This window comes from Psammomys obesus, unplaced genomic scaffold, assembly GCF_907164565.1.
Source record: "Psammomys obesus unplaced genomic scaffold, mPsaObe1.curated_primary_1811, whole genome shotgun sequence".
NCBI lineage: Eukaryota > Metazoa > Chordata > Mammalia > Rodentia > Muridae > Psammomys > Psammomys obesus.
Window position 1 is genome coordinate 10,614,267 of NW_026596149.1, and position 7,545 is coordinate 10,621,811.

The window sequence follows — 7,545 nt, forward strand, 5'->3', positions numbered from 1 at the left end:
AGCAGATGAGCAAGCCAATAAGCATCATGCCTCCACGGTCTCTGCATCAGCTTCTGCCTCCAGGTTCCTGCCTTGACTCCCTTCATGGTGGATCATAACCTGTAAGATAAAATAAACCCTTTTCTCTCCAAATTGCTTTTGGTCATGCAATCCGCCTGCCCCAGCCCGCTGGGTAGTTGGGATTATAGGCCTGTGCCACATTCTTAAGGAAATGTGAAGTTATCCCCGTAATCTGGTCCGCCCTGAGAACTCAGGGTAAGTGCCCTATTTGAAACGCAGCTGAGTAGTGCATTATTCCATCGGGAACATAAATTTTACTTTCCTTGTGACATACCATTTGCATTCTTCTGGAGCCGGGGACATAAATGTCCTTGAGTGAGCACTGTTTCAGTGCAGTCAACCACACTTCCTGCCATCCTCCTGCTGGCACTCCTGGTGGCAGGAGCGCACCCTATGGCTTCTTAAAGAGCTCAACAAGTCACCCTCCGAGGTTAGCTCTTGATTAGCATCCCTATGGCTTTCTCCCTTGCTTATTTCTTTTTGCTTATTTCTTTTGTTTCTGAGTTTAATCCCCAGGTAACCCCCCTTATCCCTAATCCTTCTGTGAGAGTCACCTTGTGGGACTGTGAAGATGGTAAACTAGAAAATGACTCACTCAGTGTGAGCACTCATACCTGGCCCCAGAAGGAAAAGCGCCTGATGTGTCTTACCTCTGAGGCCTGTGGAGAGGCAGCTCCTAAAGAGCTTTCTATAGAGGCTACATCTTAAACGGTAGTAGGTTCCTTACAAAGGTGAGCTACTGCGCAGGGCTAGAACTGGCCTCCAGGCTCTCCCAGCATCCCTCAGTCCCTAACTGGTACAGGATGCAGCTGGCTTGTCCCACCTTCTACCCCTTCCCCTAACTCTCCAGCCCAAGGATTGGTCTACTTTCCCCCCAGAGGATCTTCCCTATATAATCCAGACATTTTGGTCCCCCCCCCCCCCCCCCCCCCCCTCTACCCCCCACCTTTTTTGGCCCCCCCCCCCCCCCCCCCCCCCCGCTTTCTTTTAATCTTTGCCTTTTGGCTGCTGCACCTGGTTCTTTCTCTCCCCCTCTAGTTTACCTTCCCCCATCTCCTCACATGGCTCAGGGTCATGTCCACTCTCCCAGATGTCCCCACCTCTGGCTACAACAAACTTTCTCCACTACCATACATAAGAATAGTCATGTCCTTCCTTTTTATTTTTCATTCGCCAGGAGGCCAGAGACCTTGGATCCCTTAGATGACTGTGAGGTGCCTGAGGTAGCTCCAATACAGAAATAGGCATTTTTTGTTTGTTTTTGCTTTTTGACACAAGGTTTCTCTGTGCAGCTGTAGCTATCCTCAAACTCACAGTGGTCCGCCTGCCTCTGTCTCCCGGAGTGCTGAAAATTAAGGCGTGCACCACCACACTCAGCTGGCAGCTTGCATTTTTAAGCTATGAGCCATCTCTCAGTGCCACACTGGGCACTTTAACAGTGGTATAAATCAATTCTCAGGTTTCTAGAAGCTGGTAACTTGAAATTTGGTGTCAATGTGGGACAGACGGAAGGACAGAGAAAACCAGTGGGACATGGAAAAGGAAAGGAGCCTGGGTGAAACTCTCTTCAGTTAAGAATCCCAGTACAACTGCCTCAGGAGGCAGAGGAAGGCAGATTTCTGGGAGTTCCAGGCCAGCCAGAATGGCACAGTAAAATCCTATCTCAGATGAGAAGGAAGAGGGGTGGCTCAGCAGTTGAGACTGTACTGCTCTTGAAGGACCCAAGTTCAGGTCACAGCACCCCTGTTGGGTGGTTTTCAAGCTCCATGAGATTTGACACCTCTGGCTTCTTCAGGTACCAGCTCTCCACTCCATGCACATACCCACATACAGACACTTACACATACATAGTTAAAAAAATAACTCCTTAAAAAGAATTTCAACATAACCAACATTTACTTAATAAATTTCTCCCTTTCCAGCTGTAAAGCTGTGATTTCCTCAGAATCTTGCCAGGAAACCCCTTTACAGAAAAGGGACATGTCCTAGTCCCCGAATGCAATCCTAAAATGTCTAGCTTGACTTTATCAGATTATAATCTCATCGAAACACCACTGGACCTACCCTAGAATATCACACAAAGGAGAAAAGAAAACCTTTCTTAGCAACCCTTTGAGATGTTTCTTAAAAGCCACTAAAAAGATACCTAAATCTACTGCTAAGACACTTAATTGCTACTCTCTCTTGAGGAGCCCCCAAGCACGCTGATCCCACGCCTCTCTCTTAATCCTCCCATCTCCTTTAAAGATCCCAGTTAAAACGCCATCTACTAAACCGTGACTCTTGAGGAGCCCACACCATGCACTAGGTATGCTGTATTCTTTCTCTGAGCATCCTTCTGTTTTTAACACGCTCCAGTTCTCCTCCTGACCAGTCCTGAAGTTATTCTGTGTGGAAGCCAAGTTCAATAAACAATCATGGTAAATCCCTCAGGCTGCAGCGGGAGACAATGTCTGTCCCCATGGTGTAGCCTGTTCCTTCTGTCCTAAGGAAGAAAACTTCCCTGTCTTTTCCAGGAGTGTTTGCTGGCTGTGCTTGGGGTGTTTCCTCGTGGCTATGTCACTGTCTGTCCCAGGCCATTGTCTTCAGACAGCTGCAGGGTTTGTTTGTTTGTTTGTTTATGTGCCCATGTGTCCAAATCATTTTTTAAAAAATAAATGTATGAATGTTTTTGTCTGCACGTATGTATATGCACCATATCCATGCCTAGTGCCCAAGAAGAGGGCATTGGATCCCCTGAAACTAGAGTTAGAGATGGTGATGATGATGAGCCATGTCTTGCTGGGAATCAAACTCAGGTCTTTCAAAAGAGCATCAAGTGCTCTTAACTGGTGAGCTCTCTCTAGCATCTTTCTTTTTCTTTCTCTCTCTTTCTTTCCTTTCTTTTTTTCTCTCTCTCCTTTCTCTTTCTTTCCTTCCTTCCTTTCTTTCTTTTCTTTTTCTTTCTTTCTTAACAGGTCTCACAGTGTAGCCTAGGCAGGCTTTGTAAAAGGAACTTTTATTTCATCTTTTCAGTTGTTGTCTCAGAGGATTATTGCCTCTCTCTGCTATCCCTGGCCTAGTCTTCGAAGCTTTTAGCCTCCATACAATCTAACCTAGGCCTTGAATGTTTTCATTTCAGCCTCTGAGACTCACTGCTGAATAAGTTCACCTTTTCTTGTTCTTTCTGAGCTCATAACTGGCTGGTTCAACTCAGCTATTCTGGCTCAAACTCTTCTCCTGGATGACTTACTCAACCTGGCTTTTCTCTCCGCCACTGAATTGCTCTGCTTGGTCTCAAACTAACTCCAGCAATCTTTTCTAATCTGGCTCATTTTATCTTCATCTGTGTCCTTTCTCTGCCACCTGTCTATTACTGTCCCACTAAAGCTGCCTCTTAGCTTTTTCTGCATTGTGTCTTTCGTAGCTTCCCTTTCCTTTCTGTTTTCGTGACAGTTGGGCATATCCTAGTCTGTCAAGTCTTTCTGATTCATCACTTTTTCTACCACTCAATTAGATATTACTTTCAAACATAGGTGTTTCCTTCTACAAACTAACCTTTCCGTCATTGTTTATGATTAAAGGCATGTACCATCACACCTGGCCCTAAGCTTTTCTTTTCCTGAAACTCACCCTATACCAGGCTGGCCTTGAACTCAGATCTGCATGCCTCTGTTTCCTGGATTAAAGGCGTGTTTGTATTCCAGCCGGATCACACAGACCAAGAAGGTCTTTTGATGTGATCTCTTGCCAGAACAGCCACGTTCTGGATTAAATTCCTCTACACTGCTTCCCCTGGGATTACAGGTTTGTACCATGTCTGGCTCCCTTTTATTCTTTTTTCCCTTTGGGGTGTGTTGTGTAGATGCCCGTGTGAACAAGTATACCACCTTTCACATGTGGGGGGCTAAAGGATGACCTTAGGTGTCAGTCCTTGCCTTTTTACTTGAGACAAGATCTCTTCACTGCTGGAAACCAAGATGGCTGCCTCCCACCGTCCCACAGGCACACCGGGACTGCAGACACTGCCCTGCAGCTTTCATGTGGGTTAAGTGATGGGCTGGGTGATCCAAACCCAGGTTAGCGGACTTGTACCCACCGAACCATCTCCCCAGTCCTGGCTCTGTTTTCTTAGAACATCAGCCATTAGATTTAAGACCTATCTAAATGTATCTTGATTCATTTTAACTTGACTTCATTTGCAAAGACTCCATTTCTACGGGTGTCCTTTTGGACTGTTGTTTTTCACAAAGCTAGATAAGAAACCCAGAGCCTCACACATGCTAGATAATAATAATAATAATAAAACCCAGCAAGCTAAACTCCAGTGAGCTGTGTTTCTAAATAAGGTCACATTCACATGTCCGGTGCGGGTGTGGTGTGACTTGGACATATCTATCTCTTGTGAGGAGGGGAGAATACAGCTGAACTCATTGCACCAGCCAGATGTAACTCTTCAAAGGTAGCTGGCAAATTCTTAAATTCTTACTTTTAGTAAGCCTCAGCATGGTCATACAAGCCAGAGGAACTGAGTCTCCCATGGAGCCATAGGCCTGGGATAATGAGGGAGGTGGCTCCCTGGAATGGGGTTCACAGGAGAGCCCTCAGAGGGATATGTTGACAGCAGAAAAGCTGCTTAGAGGAAGTCTGGTAGCAAAGAAATGTGGACAGTGCATCATGGCGGACAGGAGAAAGGGACAATGGTACCCTGGATTGGCTAGCCTCAGACGTCTAGTGCCGCCCAATCAAGGCGTCTGTGGATCCATCAGGAGTCTGCTGCGACACTCCAGAGAACTGTTTGGGGGTTGGAGTGTAGAGCTCAGTGGTAGAATTCTTGCCTAGCACATTGAAGTCCTGGGTTCCACGACCAGAACTTGAGAAAGGCATAGAGTTGTTCCAAAGCTGCAGAAGATCTCCAGCTGGTGGTCAGGGGGAAGCAAGGGTGAACCTGAAGGTGCTCCCTTGTTACCTTACAGGCAGGGATGAGCCTTGCATCACCCAGGCCTTGTATCTTCCAGAGTGCAGTGGCTCTCTCCAAGATCTCCCTCTGGGTTAATCCTACCTCTCTCTGAGACAAGAGATTTGCATCTAAAACTCCAAACGGGTTCCCCAGTTAACTGTAGTATTCAGCAGGTAGAGAACTTGGCATCTCCGAGGTTGAAGTTATCTCAAAACTTGTCTGCTTCCCAGCAGTTCCGGCATCAGAAACATCACTCATTAGTCATTCACTCTTCAAAATGAGGGGGGTGTGAGGCGTAATGCTCTCTCTGTACACATTAAATCACACCAAACCCTTCCCTGTGGCCACTCCCTGATGCTTGCAGTTCAAATCGATGTGCGGGCTGAGTACAAACCATTAACACCATGAGCCCCTAACCTGAGCGCGGTTCCTTTATCTCCGCTGTGAAAGAGCGTTCTTCAACATTATCACAGATCTAAAACTCCCCGGAATGACACAAATCTCCACATGGGGTGTACTGACCTCTGCTGTGTCATGAATCCTCCACATCGCAAAGCTTTATTATTTTTTTCGTCGTGAAATCTTTTGCTTAAAAAAGAACAACAAAACGCTTTAAAAAAAAAACTGAGGGGCAAAATAATAATAATAAATTCACATTGTTTAAAATGTAAATTCAAATTTAAAAGGCCGAGAGGGGCAAGTATCTTTAAAACCCTATCCGTCTGGTTCCGGAGTCCTGGGGTGGTTCCTGGGGAGACTGTTTGTGCCCTCTCTCCTGACCATTACAAGAAACTCCTCGTTCATCAACGATAAGGCAGAAGTCTAAGCTAAGGAGCTCAGGTGCTGTTGTATTCTCCCAACTGTATTGTGGAGAAAAGACACAAAGACAGGAGGCGCCTGTGTCCACCTGGCCACACTTTGCATCCTAGATTCCAGTCTTATGGAACCGGCAAACGGCAATTTCAGGAATGAAAAGGACCTATCGCCATAGCGCGCAAACCTAAAAACAGCCGTAAAAGCCCAGTTCGGCTACCCCCAACAGTTCTGCTCCCCAATAACTTGGAACACGAAAACCTATTCCAAACCAAGTTTGTGCAGCTCAGCCTTCCAGGGAAGTCTTTCGAGTGGACGCGCCCGCCACCAGCAAAGCACTGCAAAGTCGGAAGGCTGAAGTTACTTCACGCAGTGAAGCCGCATCAGCGATGTCAATTCAAACACCCGGATTAGCCTGCCATGTTTACCAGGACGTGGGAAGAACAACCGATGTTGGCGGGCACCTTAAACTCCCCATCCCCAAAACGCGCACCAAATACTCAAGAAACTTCACAGGGCCTCTGCACATTTCCCTGGGACTCCGGCGGACTGCAGAGCCGGGCTTAAACAATAGAACGCGGAGGCGACCGGAGTCGCTGAGAACGACGCGCGAGGTGGAGTTGGTTTTCAAATGTCTCACTGGGGCTGAGGCGTTTGTCCTCGGCTCCTGCACTTCTCTGCAATCTGTTCCCACGGTCACTGTCTCTCAGCAGCCAGGGATCCGGGCGCAGGTACTGCGTCCCGTGGGTGTCGCGGGGGTCGCACCCGGCCAGGTTGTGCAAAAAAGCACTCTGGTCCCTTCCCGCGGGTCAGCGGCGTGCCAAAGTAGGTGGCCCCATCACTCATGCTTGCTGCCAATACCACTCGTAACTTTTGAAATCAATCTACCCCCCCCCCCTTTTTGCATCATGCAACGGATGCCACCGATCCTTGGGTTTGCAACCCCCCACCCCTCCCCCGAGACCAATCATTGCCGCGCTCGGGCCTCTGCACAGCGCCCCCGCCCCCTTCCCGGGCCGCACGCAGCCACCGCCACCGCCACCAGCAACACCGAGCGGCTCCGAACCCCGGCCCGCCGCCTCTTAAAGGGAGGTGGCCGCTCTTAAAGGGACCCTCGCGCGTCCGGCGGCGGGGGGGGGAGCGCGGCGGCCCGGTTCCCGGAGGGCCGCGCCCAGCCCTAGGCCGAACTCCACGCGGCAGTCCAAGCGCGGGGCCGTGCCGCCGCCACCGGGAGCAGCATTTTTATTCAGGCGACGCTTAAGGGAGCCCGGCGCGCCCGGTGCATTGTGGGAGCGCCGCGGCCCGTTTTCGGGAGGAGGCGGAGGGCGCAAAGCGAGCCGGTAAGCGGCGGGCCTGGCGAGGGGGGGCGAGACAGCAGGCTTAAAGGGGAATATCGGGCCGCGGGCCCGGCGCGGCCGTTGCAAATCCCCCTCCGGGCCGCCCGGGACGGCCGGGGAGCCGTGCACCGGGGCCCTCCGCACGCCCGTGCCTGGAGAGGGGCCGAGCCCAGGGCTTGGTGGGGCCGCTTTAAAAAAGAAGCGCCGCCCGCGCCGCTGCCTCCTCCGCCGTCGCCGCCGCGGCGCGCGGGGCCGGGGTTGGGAGGGAGGAGCGGAGGGGGAGGGCGGCGGCGGCCACGCAGGGGTTAATCTTTTCGCCCGCCGACATTTTTGTGTGGCGGCGCGGCCGGGGAGCCCGCCCGCGCGCGCGCGCCGCGCCGAAGCCGCCCGGTGCCC

At 50.5% G+C, this 7,545-nt stretch overlaps 1 protein-coding gene across 2 annotated transcripts in view; it reads left to right on the forward strand.

Moving 5' to 3' along the window:
• The first annotated feature begins 6,819 nt into the window (after nt 1-6,819).
• The window catches only part of Sephs1 (selenophosphate synthetase 1), a 29,863-nt gene continuing 29,137 nt past the window's right edge, over nt 6,820-7,545 (forward strand). For both annotated transcript variants that reach the window (XM_055593803.1, XM_055593806.1), the window contains exon 1: nt 6,820-7,152. The gene's annotated coding sequence lies outside the window, so the exon portion shown is untranslated. The remainder of the gene's footprint in view (nt 7,153-7,545) is intronic.